The sequence below is a fragment of the Suncus etruscus genome, chromosome 11, assembly GCF_024139225.1.
Source record: "Suncus etruscus isolate mSunEtr1 chromosome 11, mSunEtr1.pri.cur, whole genome shotgun sequence".
Lineage (NCBI taxonomy): Eukaryota > Metazoa > Chordata > Mammalia > Eulipotyphla > Soricidae > Suncus > Suncus etruscus.
The window spans coordinates 64,754,847-64,775,450 of record NC_064858.1 but is presented as its reverse complement, the minus strand read 5'-3'; the positions used below and the strand labels follow the sequence as shown (position 1 = coordinate 64,775,450).

The 20,604-nt window shown below is 37.0% G+C and overlaps 1 protein-coding gene across 1 annotated transcript in view; it reads left to right on the top strand.

Moving 5' to 3' along the window:
- LRRIQ1 (leucine rich repeats and IQ motif containing 1) overlaps window positions 1-20,604 on the top strand; it is a 187,082-nt gene that overhangs the window by 85,073 nt on the left and 81,405 nt on the right. The gene's annotated exons all lie outside the window — the stretch shown is intronic.

Sequence of the window (20,604 nt, the reverse complement as noted above, 5' to 3'; positions counted from 1 at the left end):
TTCTCTATACACCAACCAAAATGAGTAACCTTTCATGATAAAATACATTTTTTTTGTTTTATGTGTTTGTTTTTGATTCTGGATCACAGCAGACTCTGCTGTCAGGACTCCCCCAAACACCTGTCAGGTTCAGGAGACCATATAGGATTCTGGGAATAGAACTCAGGTCGGCTGCATGCAAAACAAACACCCTACCCACTGTACTGTCACTCGGCCGAGTACAGAATATTTCTACACCTTTCATCCTCCTCAATCTCTTTCCTCTTCCTAGACAGTTACAGTCATATAATTGACACACAGGTTGTGACTTAGAACCATTCTCCAGATTCATGGCTTCCATAATAATACTAGTTCAATCATCATTTGACAACTTGGAATGGATTTGCCTCATTCCAAAATAAAATCATACAGAATGTACTCTTAATTTAGTCAACATAATTTATATAAGGTTTATTTATATTTTTATGTAAATGTAATCAATAGCTACTATTTGAATATACACATCTTAAAGTCTATTCAAATGCTGAAAGGTGACTTGTCAAAGTGTTGCTATTATGACTGATGGTGACATATAAATTCTTATGTGTATATTCATGTATATCTTAAATTTTTATTTAGGAATAGATCTATATATGTGTGTGCTTTATATTTAATGTTACTAGAAATATTTCAAAGTGATTTTTGCCAGTTTACAATTCAATCATCATAATGTGAATGGGTCATTGTTGTTTCATCCACAAAAAACATTGTGACATTGTTTTTTATTCTCCCCCCATTCCTGTAGATTTCTGGTATTATCTTTATATTTTGTTAATTTGCATTTCACTCAAAACTAAGAATAGTGATTACTTTTCTATGCTTACAAGATACTTATATATAGTTGTATAACTGAATTTTTTGGATGAGTATTATATTTTATAATTGATTTTTCAAGGTTCTTTATATATTATGAATATTACTCCAGATTCCTTGCAGATATCTTCTTTACGTTCTTATGTTCGCTTTTCTATTTTATGTTAATATTTTTATATAGTGGAATAATATATCTTATTTTAAGAGAATTTTTTTCTTTTCTGGGCCACACCCTGTGATGCTCAGGGGTTACTCCTGTCTATGTGCTCAGAAATTGCTCCTGGCTCAGGGGACCATATGGAACACCAAGGATCAAACCTGGATCAGTTGTGTGCAAGGCAAATGACCTACCGCTGTGCTAATGCTCCTGCCCCATAAGAGAACAATTTAGTTTGTACTTACTCTTAGGTTTAAGATTTTTATTAATTCTGTGAACTTGGTGGTCAACATTTTAAGTATGATATACCTGAAAAGAATTTTTAGGTATAGTGTGAGAAAGGGACTCCAATTTTCCCCTACGACCCATGTTTAACTTTCTCCTTGACTTGGCCTATTGATGTGCAAGCAATACTTTTCACAATAAATTGCAATGAAGGCTTAAGTAAAATTCAAGTAACTGTATATGTAGTTTCTCTAACTTTTCTCATTCTTTTCTTCATCTCTTCAAAAATCCTTAAAATTGAGTAGAGTAATTGATATCTAGTCTCCTGAGGTACAACATTTTTTTGTCCTCTTCCAGCAAGAGTTATCGTTGCTATAATTGATACTTCTTTTTGTATACTAAAATATTCCCATCAGTTTGTACAATGAGTACCAGAAATTTGGCCGCAATGTTAGTGATTCTATAAATTATACTTAAGAGTGGCCAGAGAGATAGCATGGAGGTAAGGCGTTTGCTTTTCATGCAGAAGGTCATTGGTTTGAATCCCAGCATCCCATATGGTCCCCCAAACCTGCCAGGAGCGATTTCTGAATGTGGAGCCAGGAGTAAGCGCTTCTGGGTGTAACCCCCCCCCCAAAAAAAAGATAAATTATACTTAAGAAAACCAATACCTTTAGAACATTATCACTATTTTATGGATGTATTTACTTATTTTTTAATCTTATTTAAGCACCATGAGTACAAGCATGTTTGTAGTTGGATTTCAGTCATAAATAGAATATCCCCCTTCACTAATGCAACATTCCCACCACCACATGCCCACCACATCCCCCACCTCTGCCTGCATTCACAACAGGCATTCTACTTCTCTCATTCTTTAACATTTTCATGCTACTTGTTAGTGTAGTTATTAGTGTATTAGTGTAGTTGTTAGTGTAGTTATTGTAGTTGTTATTATAGTTATTATTATTGTAGTTAGTTTAGATCCCTCTTTGTGGATCTCTTTGTTATTTTACTCTTTGTGGTGAACTTCAAATTGTGAGCCAGTTCTTAAGGCCCTTTTAGCATTTATCTCTATTGTCTCTGGGCCTTATTACAATAATGTCTTAAGTTTTTCCTAAAACCCATAGATGATTGATACTATTCTGTGTCTATCTTTCTCCCTCTGTCTTATTTCATGCAACATAATAGATTCGATGTACATCCATGTCTAGGAAAATTTCATGACTTCATCTCTCCTGACATCTGCACAATATTCCATGTGTATATGTACCACAGTTTCTTTAGCCATTCATCTGTTGAAGGGCATCTTTGTTGTTTCTAGAGTATGGCTATTGTGAATAGCACTTCAATTAATATAGGTGTGAGGAAGGGATTTTGGAATTTTATTTTTGTGTTCCTACGATATATACCTAGGAGTAGTATGGGAGCTCAATTTTCAGTTTTATGAGGAATTTCTATACTGATTCCCAAACAGGCTGGACTAGGCGGCATTCCCACAAGCAGTGAATAAGAGTTCCTTTCCACATCCCTGCCAGCACTAATTGTTATATTTTTGTGATGTGTGCCAGTCATGTGGTGTGAGATGGTACCTCATTGTAGTTTTGATTTGCATCTCCCCAATTAGTGATGTGTAGCATTTGTATTTCTTCTTTGACATCAGGCCTGGAACCATAAAATATGTAGAACAACATGTGGGTAAAACACTATATGACATTGAGACTAAAGGCATCTTCAAGAAGGAAAAGATACTCTCCAAACAAATGAAAGAATAGATAAACAGATGGGACTATATTAAGCTGAGAAGCTTCTGCACCTCAAAGGAAATAGTGCCTAAGATACAAAAGCCACCCACAGAATGGGAGAAACTATTCACTCAATACCCATCAGATAAGGGGCAAATATCGAAAATATACAAGGTACTGACAGAATTTAATAAAAAATATACATATAGCCCCATCAAAAAGTGGGGAGAAGAAATGAACAGACACTTCCTCAAAGAAGTAATACTTATTTTGTTTTTCATCCAAGCTCTGGTGCTCAGGACTCTCTTTGAGTTTGTGCTCAGGGATCATTCCTGGAAGTATTTGGGAGACTATATATTGAGCAGAGATTGAGCTCCCACATCAGTCATATGCTAGACAAGTGCTTTACCCATTGTAGTATTGCTGTACCCCAAATAGTACTGCTTTTAGTTGTTGAATATAAAATAATTTGCATTATATTTTATCCACTTATATTTTTATTAAAGGAAGATCTTTTATCCACTATACTTACTTTGCTTACTTAATTTATGTCCAAATATTTTGCCTAGATTCCTGAAACTTTTTTTATCCCTTACATCTTTTGATTATTTTGTTCACAAAATCACATCTTAAGTGTGAAGTTGTGCCCTTTCTACTTGGAGTATCCTATGTCCTCTATTGAAATGTATTTTTCTTCTCTGCTTTTTCCACTCTGGATAGCCAGGGATACTTGAACATGTTTTCCTACAACTCCTCTATAACATCTTTCTAAGTAAATTTATTTTAATAAAAAACTTTCATTAAAAATGCTTTTCTAGGGGCCAAAGAGGTATCATGGAGGTAAGGCGTTTGCCTTGCATGCAGAAGGATGGTGTTCGAATCCCGGCATCTGATATGGTCCCCCGAGCCTGCCAGGAGCGATTTATGAGCACAGAGTCAGGAGTAACCCCTGAGCACAGCATGGTGTGACCCAAAAACAAAACAAAACAAAACAAAACAAACAAAAAAAACCGCTTGGGGGAAAACTCCTATCTCTGTCTGCCTGAAACTGTGCTTCTGAACTTCCGAAGGTTTCCTCAGGGGCCTAGGGAGCACACCCCCAAAAAAACTGCATTTTGAAGCTGGTGAGCAGCTGCATTATGGGGCTGCGGGATCGCTCTGCCCTGCCCTGCCTTTGTTCACTCTGAGGACTTGCAACTAGAGGCAGCAGAAGCGCTCAGCCGCTTCGCTTCCCTTTGCAGCCACGAACTCTTCCTAATCAATGAACCCCACCACAACACGCAGGAAAAACCACACTACAAGCGTGACAATGGGGAAAACTCGCAGGCAAACACCATCCATAGAGAATGAAGAGGAAAGCTCGGTTGATCTAATAAATTACAACCACCTGATTAACCTTTCAGATAAGGAGTTTAGAGTAGAAATATGGAATATGTTTGTAGACCTCAAAAAGAGCATAGATCGATCTGAAGAGAACACAAAAACAGAAATCAGAAAACTCCAAACTGAAATAACAGATCTGAAAAATACAGTTGCTCAACTGAAAACCACAATGGATAGCCTCGCCAACAGGGTATCAGCGGCTGAGGAGAGAATTGGAGTACTGGAAGATGAGATGCAGAAAAGCTCAACACAACAGAAGAAATTGGAAAAGAACATTAAGACAAACAAACAAGCAATGGAAAATGTACTCAAGGCATGCGAAGAGATGAAAATAGAAGTCTTTGATAAACTCAACAGAAACAACATAAGAATCATTGGAGTCCCAGAAACCCAGGAAGGAGATCTCCAAGAAGAATCAACTGTCAAAGACATCATCAAAGAGATACTCCCAGAGTTAAAGCCTACATGCAATCAAATACTGCATGCCTGAAGAATACCAGCTAAAAGAGACCCAAAGAAAAACACCCCAAGACACATCCTCGTTACAATGACAAATCCCATAGATAGGGATAGAATACTGAAAGCAGCAAGATCAAAAAGGGAAATTACATTCAAAGGAGCATCCCTAAGACTTACAGCAGACATGTCACAAGAAACTCTCAAGGCCAGAAGACAGTGGTTGGATATTGTGACAAGATTGAATGAAATGAATGCCTCCCCAAGAATACTGCACCCAGCCTGACTCACATTCATGTTTGGAGGAAGAATACACAGCTTCACGGATAAACAACAGCTCAGAAACTTCACAGATGATAAACCAGCCTTAAAGGAAAAACTGACAGGTCTACTCTAAGACAAGAGAGACCAACAAACACAGCAAACTTATCTACAAAGATGACATTAAATCCTATGACAATCATCTCCCTCAATGTCAATGGACTAAATTCACCAATTAAAAGACACAGAGTGGCAAAATGGGTCAAAAAGATGAATCCAACCTTCTGCTGCCTACAAGAAACACATCTGAATAGTCAGAACAAACATAGACTCAAAATCAAAGGTTGGAAGAAAATTATCCAAGCAAACAACACCCTGAAAAAAGCTGGGGTGGCCATATTAATATCATGACACCAACTTTATACTCAGAAAAGTGGTAAGGGACAAAGATGGACACTATGTACTAATCAAGGGATATGTGCAACAGGAAGAAATCAGACTATTAAACATATATGCACCCAATGAGAGGCCAGCAAATTATCTAATACAATTACTGACAAATCTGAAAGAAGAAATCAATAATAATACAATCATTGTGGAAGACTTCAACACAGCCCTATCAACACTTGATAGGTCAACCAGACTGAAACCCAACAAAAACATACTAGCCCTGAAAAGTGTTATGGAAGAAAGAGGACTAGTAGATATATACAGGACACTCCATCCCAAAAAACCTGGATACACATTCTTTTCCAATGTACATGGGTCATTCTCCAGAATAGACTACATGCTGACACATAAAACATAACTCCATAAAATCAAGAGGATAGAAATCTTGCAGGCTACCTTTGCTGACCACAAGGCTCTGAAATTAGATGTGAACTACAAAGCCACACAGAAAAAAAAACTTTAACAATTGGAAATTAAACACCCTGCTACTGAACAACCAGTGGGTCCGAGATGAAATCAAAAAGGAAATCAAAACTTTCCTGGAAACAAATGATAATGAAGACACAAACTGCCAGAATCTATGGGACACAGCAAAAGCAGTCCTGAGAGGAAAATTTATAGCTCTACAAGCACACATCAGGAAGGAAGAAGGAGCATACCTGAATAACTTAATGGCACAGCTTAAACAATTAGAAAATGACCAACAGAATGAACCAAAAATAGGGAGACAGAAGGAAATAATAAAGCTGAAAGCGGAACTCAATGAAGTGGAAAACCAAAAAGCTATCCGAAAGATCAACGAAAGCAGAAGCTGGTTCTTTGAAAAAATAAACAAGATTGATAGACCATTGGCATAACTCACAAAGAAAGAGAGAGAGACAAATCTGATAACCCATATTAGAAATGAAAAGGGGGAGATCACAACAGAAATTGCAGAGATCCAAAGGATAATCAGAGGCTACTTTGAGAAACTTTATGCTACAAAACATGAGAACCTAGAAGAAATGGAAAAATTCTTGGACACTTATAACCTTCCACATTTAAGTAAGGAGGATGTAGCATATCTAAACACCCCCATCACTACTGAGGAAATTGAAACTGTAATCAAACATCTACCAAAAAAGAAAAGCCCAGGCCCAGATGGTTTTCCTAATGAATTTTTTCAAATCTTTCAAGAGGAGCTACTACCAATCCTAGCCAGACTCTTCCATGAAATTGAAAAAAAGGGAACTCTCCCAAACAGCTTTTATAAAGCCAACATTACCTTGATACCAAAACCAGACAGAGACGCTGCCAAAAAAGAAAATTACAGACCAATATCCCTGATGAATGCTGATGCAAAGATCTTCAACAAAATCCTGGCAAATAGGATCCAATGCATTATCAAGAAGATCATACACTACGACCAAGTAGGCTTCATCCCAGGAATGCAAGGATGGTTTAACATCCGTAAATCTATTAACATCATACACAACATCAACAACAAGAAAAAAAAATCACATGATCATATCAATAGATGCAGAGAAAGCATTTGATAAGGTCCAACACCCATTCTTGATCAAAACTCTCAGCAAGATGGGAATGGAAGGAACCTTTCTCAATCTAGTTGAAGCCATCTACCACAAGCCAATGGCAAATATTATCCTCAATGGAGAAAAACTAAAAGCCTTTCCTCTAAATTTGGGTACAAGACAAGGCTGTCCTCTCTCACCACTCCTCTTCAATATAGTACTGGAAGTTCTTGCTATAGCGATCAGGCAAGAAAAAGATATCAAGGGAATTCAGATAGGAAAGGAAGAAGTCAAACTCTCATTGTTTGCAGATGATATGATACTCTACTTAGAAAACCCTAAAGACTCTACCAAAAAGCTTCTAGAAATAATAGATTCATATAGCAAGGTGGCAGGCTACAAAATCAACCTACAGAAATCAATGGCCTTTTTATACACCAATAATAATAGGGAAGAGATGGAAGTCAGGAAAGCAATCCCATTCACAATAGTGCCACACAAACTCAAATATCTTGGAGTCAACTTGACCAAAGACGTGAAGGACCTATACAAAGAAAACTATAAAGCCCTGCTCCAAGAAATAAGAGAGGACACACGGAAATGGAAACACTTACCCTGCTCATGGCTTGGCAGGATTAACATCATTAAAATGGCAATACTCCCCAAAGCATTATACAGATTTAATGTGATCCCCTTAAAAATACCCATGACTTTTTTCAAAGAAGTGGATCAAACACTTATGAAGTTCATCTGGAACAATAAACACCCTCGAATAGCTAAAGCACTCCTAGGGAAAAGGAAAATGGGAGGCATTACTTTCCCCAACTTTAAACTGTACTACAAAGCAATAGTTATTAAAACAGCATGGTATTGGAATAAAGACAGACCCTCAGATCAGTGGAATAGGCTTGAGTTCTCAGAGAACATTCCCCAGGCATACAATTACCTAATTTTTGACAAAGGAGCAAGAAATCCTAAGTGGAGCAGAGAAAATCTCTTCAACAAGTGGTGCTGGCAGAACTGGTTAGTGACTTGCAAAAAAGCGAACATAGACACCCAGTTAACATCATGTACGAAGGTAAAATCCAAATGGATTAAAGACCTTGATATCAGACCAGATACCATAAGGTATATAGAACAACATGTCGGTAAAACACTCCATGACATTGAGACTAAAGGTATCTTCAAGGAGGAAACTGCACTTTCCAAACAAGTGGAAGCAGAGATTAACAGATGGGAATACATTAAACTGAAAAGCTTCTGCACCTCAAAAGAAATAGTGCCCAGGATACAAGAGTCACCCACTGAGTGGGAGAAACTATTCACCCAACATCCTTCAGATAAGGGGCTAATATCCAAAATATACAGGGCACTGACAGAACTTTACAAAAAAAAAACATCTAATCCCATCAAAAAATGGGGAGAAGAAATGAACAGACACTTTGATAAAAAAAAAAAAGAAATACAAATGGCCAAAAGACACATGAAAAAATGCTCCTCGTCACTAATCATCAGAGAGATGCAAATCAAAACAACGATGAGATACCACCTCACACCACAGAGATTGGCGCACATCACAAAGAATGAGAACAATCAGTGCTGGCGGGGATGTGGAGAGAAAGGAACTCTTATCCACTGCTGGTGGGAATGCCGTCTAGTACAGCCTCTATGGAAAGCGATATGGAGGTTTCTTCAAAAACTGGAAATTGAGCTCCCATTCGACCCAGCTATTCCACTCCTAGGGATATACCCTAGGAGCACAAGAATACAATTCAAAAACCCCTTCCTCACACCTATATTTATTGCAGCACTATTCACAATAGCCAGGCTCTGGAAAAAACCAACATGCCCTTCAACAGACGAATGGCTAAAGAAACTGTGGTACATATACACAATGGAATATTATGCAGCCGTCAGGAGAGATGAAGTCATGAAATTTTCCTATACATGGATGTACATGGAATCTATCATGCTCAGTGAAATAAGTCAGAGGGAGAGAGAGAGACACAGAATAGTCTCACTCATCTATGGGTTTTAAGAAAAATAAAAGTCATTTTTGTAACAATCCTCAGAGACAATGAGAGGAGAGCTGGAACACCAGCTCACTCCATGAAGCTCACCACAAGAGTGGTGAGCACAGTTATAGAAATAACTACACTGAGAACTACCATAATCAAGTGAATGAATGAGGTAACTGGAAAGCCTGTCTGGAGTACAGGTGGGGGTGGGGTGGGATGGAGGGAGATTTGGGACTTTGGTGGCGGGAATGTTGCACTGGTGAAGAGGGGTGATCTTTATATGACTGAAACCTTATCACAATCATTTATGTAATCAAGATATTCAAATTAAGAGAGAAAAAAAATAAATTTAAAAAAAAGAAGAAAACAAAAATCCAAATAATTTTTCATTTTCTAGCAACTTCTAGAAAGAAAAACAAAATTAGTCAAAAAATAAATTTAGCAAATTATAACTTGTGTTGTTCAGCTAAAATAAAGCCACAAGCATATGTTAATAAGGGCCAAGATGCAGGCAATCTCTGCTATTAAGCATTGTGAAGCAGGTCTAGAAAACTATGTATCAGGCTCCTTATGCAGCTTTTTGAATAGTAGATATAATTTGATGACAGCTGTGATACTTGATATGTCCTGTTCTCTAGCTTTACATTATTCATATTCTTATATCTACGCCTTCAATGCCTAATATACTGTCTCTTACCATAGATGGTCATTCAAAGCCAGTCATAGTGTTAGTGGATTAAATTAAAAAATAATAATATAAAAAAACGCTTTTCTAATTCTTATACATATTTATTTTTCTTGTCTTATTTTCTAGACTATTACTTTCATGAAAATGTTAAATAGTGATGATATTAGCAGTCATACTAGTCTAAGCCTGAGTTTCAAAGGGAAAGCTTTCAATAAGTATTCCATAACTAAGATATTTAATATAGGTCTCATGTAGAAACTCTACTTTAAAAACCTTTTCTTTATTTTCTTATCTTTCACAAATGTTTGCATGATGATTCTATATCAGGGGTGGCAAACAAGTTCGACATAAAGAGCCAAAATTGTAAACTGTGGAGTCAGAGAGCCACATCACGCAGTGACCTGCCAAAACAAACAAACACTCACGCAAAAGCATATAATTTTAACAGTAATCTATTAAACACATATTGCATTTTGCCATCTGCCAGATGATGCAGCCTGGGGGTGGGACTTCATGCTTGGAGATCTCTCCTCAGAGGTCCCTCCTCAGAAGCAGCAGAACAAAATCCAAACTTGGCAAAGAGCCACAGTTATACAAAAGAATGATAAGAGGCATAGAGCCACATTCATTTTGGCTGGGAGCCGCGGCTCGAGAGCCATGTGTTCTCCACCCCTGTTCTGATTTGTATGTTATTGAATACTTTTAAGCACATTATATTAATTTCATACATTACATTTCATATTTATAAACTAAATAAACCTAATTATACTGTGTCATTTCTTATATAGCATTGAATTTAATTTGCTGACTTTTGTATGTTGAGATCGTAACCAGTAGTACTTAGGGCTTGCTACTCCCAGGTCTATGCTTTAGGGTTTCTTCCAACAATACCAAGAGAGCTATGTGCACTGTTAGGTTTAAAATACAGACCTCCCACCTGCAAACCATGTACATAGTCTGGCTGTATACCATGTATATGTGTGTTGTATATGTGTATATACAATATGCAATATATATAGATACAGATTGGTTTGGAGGTCATATCTGGCAGTAGTCAGGTGTTATTCCTGAATCTATATACAGTTATCGCTACCGGTGGTTTGGGGATCATGTAAGATGCTGGGGATTAAACCCCAGTCAGCACATACAAATCAAGTATACTATTTCTCTGGCTCCTATATTGTGTTAATAATTTATTCAGTATTTTTTCTTGCCTGTAACAGGTTTCCTGCCTGTAAATTTTCTCTTACAAGTTTTCATATTTTGATTCTCACATTATACATTGATATAAGATATTAATTGCAAGTATTTCAACTCTTTTTCTCTTTTCTGGTTTACTTTGATATAAGACTGGTGCAATTATTTTCTCCACACATACTCTATTTGGTAAACTCACAAACATGTAAAAATAATGCACATTATATAAATATATATATAATTACTAACATCTCAATTTCCTTATTAATTATGTTTTGGGCATGGGTTGTAGATTCCTAGGCACTCTGGTGGTGGTGAGTTGAAGTAACTGTAGATACTAATACCATAAGTGCCAATGTTTTACCTATATTTAATTTAAAATTTTATTTTTGTCATTTTTGGAGGAATTGTTAATTTTTGATGTGTTAAAATTATACTATATTTGTACATTTCTCTGTCATTTTTATTTCTCTCATGCTTTGAAGACACAATTTTAATATTTTCATTTAAAAAGATAATTCACTGTTATTGATATTTTTTAGTCAGCACAAGACATTTTGGTTTTATCTTAATTTTCTTAGTAGCAATCTTTCATCACATTCATGCCTGCAACTTTCTTTTGGCTCTTAATTTTATAATACTAATGTTTCATAATTATTTCCAGTAAATTTGCTATGTTTTTGTCTTTATATGAGGTACTGAGTATGGAACCTGGGTAGGCTACATGCAAGAGCCTTACCTGTTGTACTATCTCTCTGGTCGTAGAAGTTACTTTTGGGGGCAGAGGGGTGGGGGTGGTGGGCTACACCAGGTGACCTAAGGGGTTAGTCCTGGCTATGTGCTCAGAAATCGCTCCTGGCTTGGGGGACCATATAGGAAGCTGGGGATAGAACCCAGGTCTGTCCTGGATCTGCCGCGTGCAAGGCAAACACAGTACCATTGTGGTATAGCTTTGGCCCCTAGAAGTTACTTTTTATTGTACTAGCTACATAAACATTCTTCCACCTGTATCATCTTGCTTTGTGTTGTTGAAATTATATTAGTATTTGTTTTAACTTGGGTCAATATTTTAAAATTTCCTTTACTTTAAATTATTTTTTGTTTTTATTTATTTCTTTTTTATTAAATATAATTTTTATTTTAATCATAGTGGCTTACATATTGTTGACAATAATGTTTAGGTACATATTAACATAAAATCGGGAATTCCCATCACCAAATTGTCCTCCCTCCACCTCCATTCCCGTCCTTCTTCCCATATCCTCTTCCCTTACCACCGGGGCTGCTAGAATAAGTGGGCCCCTCTGTGCCTAGCTTACTACTTAGTGGTCTTACACCTATTTGATCTTGGTACCTCCCTTATTCCCCCCCCCCCGAAATTGGGAAGTGGGACTAGATAGTTCAAGTTATGTGGTTTTGTTTGAAGAAAAGTAATAACCTGGAAAAAAAAAAGAAAAAAAGAATCAGATACTCCGGAAATGGGTGGAGTCCTTAGAGGCTTTCATCCTTGGTTTGAGAGATGAAGGGGAAAAAGAAGGTGAAACACCACAACAGTACATAAAGAACTGTCAAATAAAATATCCAGTGAGCATTCCAAAAAAAAAAAAAAAAAAAAGGGTAAGCACCATATAAAAGCCATGGTATTGAGATTAAAAAAAAAATGTGGCAGAGCACATAAGAAAAGAAGAAAATAAATATAAATGGAGACATCCACTTCAATAGCCAAACCACAACAATGAAATCAACAAAACATAGATAAGTAAATAATAATAAAAAATTGTTCTATTTTTTCCCTCCTTCAGATGCACAGTAAATATTGGGGTCATTCGAAAAGGAATTTCCTTTGCCTAAGAGATACAGGGTTTTATCCTTGAAGTATATTGTCATGGGATTAACTATAGGGTCATTTCAGGTTCATTTACTCCCCTTGGTGCTTTTGTGGTGTATGGAAGACTTCTGCTCCGTCCTGGGTGATAACATCAGACCTCTGTATCTAGAGGTCTCGGTATCTGCACGAGTCAAGGAGTTGAACTTATGATTATGTCTTTCTTTGTGGATCTAGAAGTTCTGTTCCCTCAGTGTCATTTTAATCCATCCTCTGTGGTTGGCGGTCCTGGTCTTTGCACTGAGCCTAGGAAGGGGCCTGGGATAGCATCTTCCGTTATATTTCCAGAGGTCCCCTTTCTTTGCAATAGTCTCAGATAGACCTCTGGAACTAGTTGTTATGCAGGTCGTAGCTCACACCCTAGACTAGGGCTTTTTTTATTGGTCCCAGGATACATACAGTCTGGCCATGGTTCTGTCAGCCAGTCATCTGTAAATCGCGATCTTGGCATTTGGATAGACCAAAGGGTGACAAGTCTTCTGATTTTGTCTTATCGTTAGCTAGTGAGATAGGATAACTTGCTCTTAGGTCAAGTTGTTCCCATTGTCCTCATTGTCACGGTATCATATTAGGGCTGGCACTTGTTGGTGTCCGAGCACTATTAAGGATGTCCCAGTTGGGATTTGTTTCCTGTGGCTGTTGTGAAGAAGTGTGTCGTTTCTATGCCTGTGCTCCAAGGTTCAAGGCTGGTGTCTAAGTTGGATCCATGTGACATATTTTCAAGGTGGGAGATAACCCTATATTGTAAACAAGAATGAGTTCTTATTCCTAATAAATAAGAGCTCGTTTTTATACGTAAGATTTCCCCTTTTTTAAGTGTGCCTTTGCATGGAGAAATGGTGCTACATTATATTGCCGGTGCATTTGAGGGTAGAGAGAGAAGAAAACAAAAACAGGTCACACACCCAAAAAAGATAAAAATAGAAATAAAAAAATACATGCTCACATATATATATATATATATATATATGACAAGAAAAAAGATTTTTAAGAAAGGAAGTAAAAAATTAAAAGAACAAGGCGATGCAAGAAAGTATCTTGCATTTGGGGAAAAGCAGGTAAAAGGTACAGTAATACAGGTCTAATACTTATGATGGTAGTATAAGTTTCCCCATTGTCTTTTGAGATTTTCTTGTGGTGTGTGGGTTCCCAGGCGCCTTTTCATCTCCCAACCTGACCTTCTTGAGATTGGCAAAAGATTTGCGGCAGGGAGGACTTGGGAAGAGTTCATGCATTGGGGGATACTTGTAGAGCTAAGTCCGGTTTCAAGTAACAGTCCACGTTAGGAAGAATTGGTAAGGAGGACCATGCAGCATGAGTCAGCAGGGGAGTTGGTTGCCTTTTCTTGTAGGGGGCAAGGTGTGGGTTTGACTTGTTGTCCCTTTGCTTGGGTGCTGGGTACTAGTTTGCTGGGGTAGGAGGTCATTCTTGATGCCTAATGGAATAGGAACTGAGGGTGAAGAGTTTTAATGTGGGGAATCTGGATGGGATTGCGGGGTGAAGGGATAGTTGAATTTTCAAAGGGATTAAAGGGGAAAGTATATGGAAGGGGCAGGAAAGAAAAGAGAAAATAAATTAAAAAGAAAAGGAGAGAAAAGGGAAAAAATAAAAATAAAAAAAAACAGTAGTGAGAAGAGTAGAGAAAAGAGCGAGGGAATGCTAGTTTGAGTGTGTTCTATTAGTAAGGGACTGTAGTATAAGTCTATAGGTCACAGTTGCTGCTTCGGTAGTCTGGGTAGTCACGTGCTTCAAGTCCTAAATGAAGGTATTACCTAGGGATAAAGGGAATGTTAAAGAGTTTTATCGGGACATTCTCGTATCTTGTGTGATTGAGCCCCGAGATGCAATCTTAGTTTGTCCACCCTTTGTATCCAAGAACGCCTGTGAACAGAAAAGCTGAGAGGTTATTTTAATTATAGAAAGATTAAGGCATTGAAACATATTTTTATGGAATGCTTCCATTGGAGTCAGTGGTTTCCCATGGTATCCTTTACCTGTAATCCTGTATAAGATCCCTAAAGGCTTATTATGGGCCTTTGTAGTAGAAGGCTGATTACTTACCTGGTCTTTCTATGCTGCTGTTTCTGCTGTTGCTGGTTTTTTTTTTTGTGGTATAGTGTGTAGTCAAGAGTTTGTGTTGTTCCTCTTTCATGTGTTTTGGACACTGCTCTCCAGTATATGTTGACTGTTACAGTGTTTGGGGTTTCTACCCTGTTAAACCCTGTTATTTGATTGTTGATTATTAGTTGTATATAAGATGTATGTTCTAGGTGCTTTAGAATAGTGCTATCATTCCGTGTTTATCTTTCATCTTCTGGCTTACTTCATTTAACATAATATGTTCTAGGTCCTTTACTTTAAATTATAAAAAAGTTTCCTTGGCTATAAGAATACAGGCAGGTTTTATTAATTTACTGTTGCATTAAATAATTAACGATGGGGCTGGATGGCGGTGGATTTCTCTCCGTGCCATTCCAGTCCACGTGGCTCTGCAACCTCCATGCAGTCGGCGAGTCCCAGGCCCAGGTGAAATCACTCACTCACAGGCAGGCTTCAGGAAGAATCATCTTTATTCAAGCCCTAGCCACCACGTGTGTGTGGCCTATTCATAACCTTTCAAGCACAGCAATATTTTGCTAGCCCTGCATCTTATTTCCTGTTAGCCATTTTTCCTTTGGGCTCCATGCTGGTCAAAAACCAGAACACAGAAACCCAGAAGCCAGAGCGCACAGCAGCGCAGAAAGGGCAAAGAGCCAAAAGGGCAAAAAGCCAAAAGGGCCAAATTCCCTTGGTCCAAGCCTTATCTAACATTTCCCAGACCCCTCCCAGGAATGGGAGGGTTTTGTAGGTAAGGTTACACCTACTATCCGGTTCCCAAGACCCCTCCCAGAAATGGGTGGGTCTCAGGGTTTAAAATAGGTACACCCACAATTTACAAATGCCATTTTATTAGCAATTAGATTCCTGAGGTTCTATTTACAATTCAGTAAAAATATTTCTCTTTTTTTAATCTCTAAAGGTACTGTTCTCCCACTAATTACTGCTATACTAATTATTAATTAGTATATTTACTATATATGTATATATATACTAATATTAATTAGTCTATTCCTGCTTTTTTAGCCTAGCTCAGCAATTTTTTGTTAAATTAACTCTTCTTGGAGTGCAGAGGTCATCTGACTTCTTGAATATGTGGTTAATACTTTTCATCAGCTTTGAAAATTTAATGGCTAGAGATAATTCATACATTTCACTTTTTTCCTGATCTCTTTTTTGAAAGTGACTTAAAATACATGATAATATTTTCCAGTTCACATGTCTTATAGACACCAAAATGTCTTTATTTTTTTTCTTTGTATTTTAATTTGTATCTCATTTGCTTCATTGCTTCCCACTAACCTACATTATAATTCCTTAATGATTTCTCCTTAGATGTCTCATCAATTTTGGTTTGTAAATTGAATTCTTAATTTTGTTATTCCATATTTTTATTTGAAAATTCCATTCAATTATTATATAGTCCAGATGCACATTAAATTTTTATAAAATCATTTTCAATATTTTCTTAAAATGCTATAAATAAATGTATTTTCAAAGTATTCTCAATTATATCTGAATCACCTTTATAGATTAATTCATTAAGCTTTTGTCTTGTATTTTCACTCAGCTGTCTTATACTTTGCATTTAGTTATTTATTGTCTCATATTTTATATGTAAATGTGCAGAAACTGGAATATATTTGCCTTGTGTCCTGCGGAAACTATTGAAAAATAAAGCCTGCATCTTCTATGACTATTAACTATTTATTTCATTAAAAGGTGGTCTCTATTTTAATTCATACATAAATATTCAAGATCCATGTAGAACGGTTACTGAACATAATTGTTTTTTAAGGCAACATTCTTCATAAGGATTCAGTCCAGTGACTCTTGAAAATTTGAGAAACGCTAGGGAAAGTTTATCAGTTCATTTTCAGAGTTAATTAAGCTTATTAATGAAATCCAAGCAATGTTTTCTTGATTCTGTATTGACCTTCACACCACACTTGGGACTTAAGCCAAGTGGAGCTTCTAGAACTGTATAACTAGCTCTATGACCAAATCCAGTTGATATTAATATGTATCAACAGTAGTACACAGCTTTTCAGGGGCACATGGGAGTACGAATTGTATGGCAAGGCCTCTTCTACCCTAAGACTAATAAATAAATTTTGTAAGAGTCACAAGACTATGTGTGTTTGACTTTGCATTAAAAATAATTTGCTTAGAGACTTGATTCTAGCTGACTCATCAGGAACAGGAATGAACCCTGACCATTGATCTCCATAGTAGTAATCGAACAGCCCTATATATTGCTATGGTGTGTTCCTCCTGAGGTCACAAAAGAATGTTATTAGTTAAACAATCCTGTTTTCCACATTGTATATCGAATTATGAGGTAGTGGGCAAAAATCCTTAAGTTCCTTCTAACTAACTTAGGTGAGCTGTCACAGTGTCTGACAGAAGCGCTTCTGAAACTGCAGTTACCTGGATCCGTTCTAAGTTAAAGCTTGTTTCCAGGCTATGGACAGAGTCCTAGAGTCCTAGACTTAAACTGTAGATTTGCCACCTGTTACACCCCTCCTCCAACTTCCTGTTTTGACCACCTTGAGAGGCAGACCTGCTTCTTGCTCCCTCTCTTCCTCCCCCAGAAACTCCCTTCTGCCTCTCAAGGTGAGCAAAACAGAAAGTTGGGGGAGAAGATTTGGAGGAGGGGATTTGGGGAGGGGAGTAACAACAGCAGGTCAGCCTCTCAAGGTGAGCAAAACAGGAAGTTGGGGGAGGAGAGTAACAGCCACCTTTCTGGTGAAGCCAAGTTGTTACTAGAGTATGTTAGCTTTTCCCTTTGACAGGGACAATTTGGGGTACCTTTACAATACGGGACAAATCTTAGCTGTTCCTCCCAAAACTGGGATTATGAGTCAAGGTTTACCAATCCTCCCTTGGTCAGTCACTTCTTTTCCTTTTCTTTTTTTCTTTTCTTGACATTATCTTTATTCTTTTTTTCTATTTTCTTCTTTTTTTCTCTGCTTTTCTTTCTTTCTCTGCTTTTCTTTCTTTCTCTGCTTTTCTTTCTTTCTTTCTTTCTTTCTTTCTTTCTTTCTTTCTTTCTTTCTTTCTTTCTTTCTTTCTTTCTTTCTTTCTTTCTTTCTTTCTTTCTTCCTTCCTTCCTTCCTTCCTTCCTTCCTTCCTTCCTTCCTTCCTTCCTTCTTTCTTTTTTCTTTTGTTAAATAGGGCTATTTAGAGTTAGTGATTGTAATTTTGTCCAGGGTTCTTGCTTTATCTGTGGCTGACTTAGATCCAATCCTAGCATCCCATATGGTCCCAAGAATAACCTCAGTATCACTGGTGTGGATTTCACACTTCCCAAAATTAAAAAATATATATAGTGGAAACTGACAAAGAACACAACTGGAGGTACTTTGTCATTAATTCTTATTTGTGCTCAAAGATCACTCCTGGCAGTCCTTAAGGAGTTATACAGAGTACTGAGCCAGAGAATGGGCATTTGTTTACAAAACAAGCATGTTAATACCTGCACTATTTCTCTGTCATTTAGTTGATGAGTTTAATAGTAATGAAATAACTAGTTTTCATGAAATTCTGTCTACTGTATGTGTCAGGAATGCCATAAACTCAAAGCCCCAAGGATGCTTATAGGTGGAGAGCAGACGTTCCAAATGATGAGCTCATCAATCATAGATTGATTATGTTTAAAATATAAGACTCCATCTCCCTTTTTTTTTTGGCCACACCCAATGACATTCTGGAGTTATTCTGGCTATGCTATTTGGGGATTTAAAAAGGTACAATAATATACTGGGCCTTTTTCATGGTGAAGAGTGGGGAGACTAAATCCTAGGTGTTTTTTCCCCCTACATGTATTCCATATACTGTTAATTGCATGCTCTTTCACATGGTCCTAAGAAACTGGCAGGCACAAAATGGGGTCCCTAGAATTTTGTTCAGATTCATTACTCAACTACTAAAGGAAGAGGTTATAACATTCACTATAAAAAAGAGATGGAGGGGCCAGAGTGATAGCATGATGGTAGGGCATTTGTTTTACATGGGGCTGACCCAAGACAGACCTTGGTTGGATACCCAAGTAGCATAGCCAGGAGTAACTCCTCAATGTCATTGGGTATGGCCCCCCCAAAAAAACAAACAAGAAAAAAGGAGGTGGAGTCTTATATTTTAAACATAACAATATTTTTAAGACTCTATTTACTAAAAAAAAATCTCAAAATTACTCATATAATTTAACTTGAAAATTAGGTTCATAATTGAACACTTAGTCACATATTCATGACTTTTGCTCATATTCAAAATTTTGAAATCAAACAACGTAGTGAAAATATTACTAGTAGAAAAAAGCTGTAATTAATAGTCACATTTATTTGTATGCATATATACATGTAAAAGATTTTATGTCACTTGGCAAAATTATTTTGACACATACCACTAGAATGTAACTGACCCTAGGTGACAAATACTCCAAATTTAGTTTCTTTTATTGGTAAGGTAAGGACTTATAGTTTGGTCTTTTGGGGTGTTTCTGGCAGTAATTGAGGTATTTTGTGGTCCAGGAATCAAACTTAGGCTTCCACAAGTAAAGAATGTGCTTCTGTACTTTATTTTTGTTTGTTTGGGGGCCGCACCTTAGAGGTTTTCAGGGCTGCACCTGAGAGGTTTTCAGGGCTTGCTTTTGGCTCTATGCTCAGAGATCCCTTTGGCTTGTTCTTGGGAAACTATATAGGTACAAGGGATGGAAACAGGATTGACTGAGTGCAAGGCAAGCATCCTATTGCTTGATCTCTCCAGCACTTTGAATTATATTCCTGGACCACATTCTAACACGTTTTTTTTTTATTTTTTGGGTGGTTGGCTTTAGACTACACTGGTGGAACTCAAGGATTATTCCTAGCTCTTCATTCAGGAATTAATTATTAATAGCTCAGAGGATTATAAAATGCCAAGGATCAAATCCGAGTCCACCATGTGCAAGGCAAACACGCTACCCCAATTTAGACATTTCTTAAGTCACGCTTGAGATTATTCCTAATCTTCACTAAAATTCACCTCACGCCAAGCTTTCTCTTTACCAAAATTGAATCTTCCAAAAAGAATTATTTATATTATTTATTTTCTTTTGGTTTTTGGGCCACACACAGTGACACCATGGGGATCGAACCCAGGTTCATCCTGAGTCATCTGTGTGCCAGGCAAAAGCCCTGCCACTGTGCTATTGCTCCTGCCCCTATTTATCTGATTTCTAAATAACTTTTATAGTATATGCAATTCTTTGTATAAAATTTTGACCTACTGGGGCTGGAGCAATAGCACAGTGGTAGGGTGTTTGCCTTGCATGGCCAATATAGTTCGAATGTATAAATAAAGTGGATGGGAAATTGCATAAAGGTAAAAGACATTTAAGATGAAAAGCAATGGGATTCAAAATAACACTGTTCAACATTTTATTTGTTATTATTCAATAAAATAAAATTGAAAAACAGTTATACTAGAAATATATCATGCTATCTAATTGCTTCTTTTCCCTCCTATTACAAAATATGTGACATTTCACAGTAAGTAAAAGTGACTTCAATGACTTTAGAAATTTTGATATTGAAATCTTATAGAAATGACCACTTTAATTATAACATTTAATTTAATTAGATGATGTCCTTAACTTGCATTCAAAGCTGATTGAGAGTGATTGATTCCAGTGAGTTC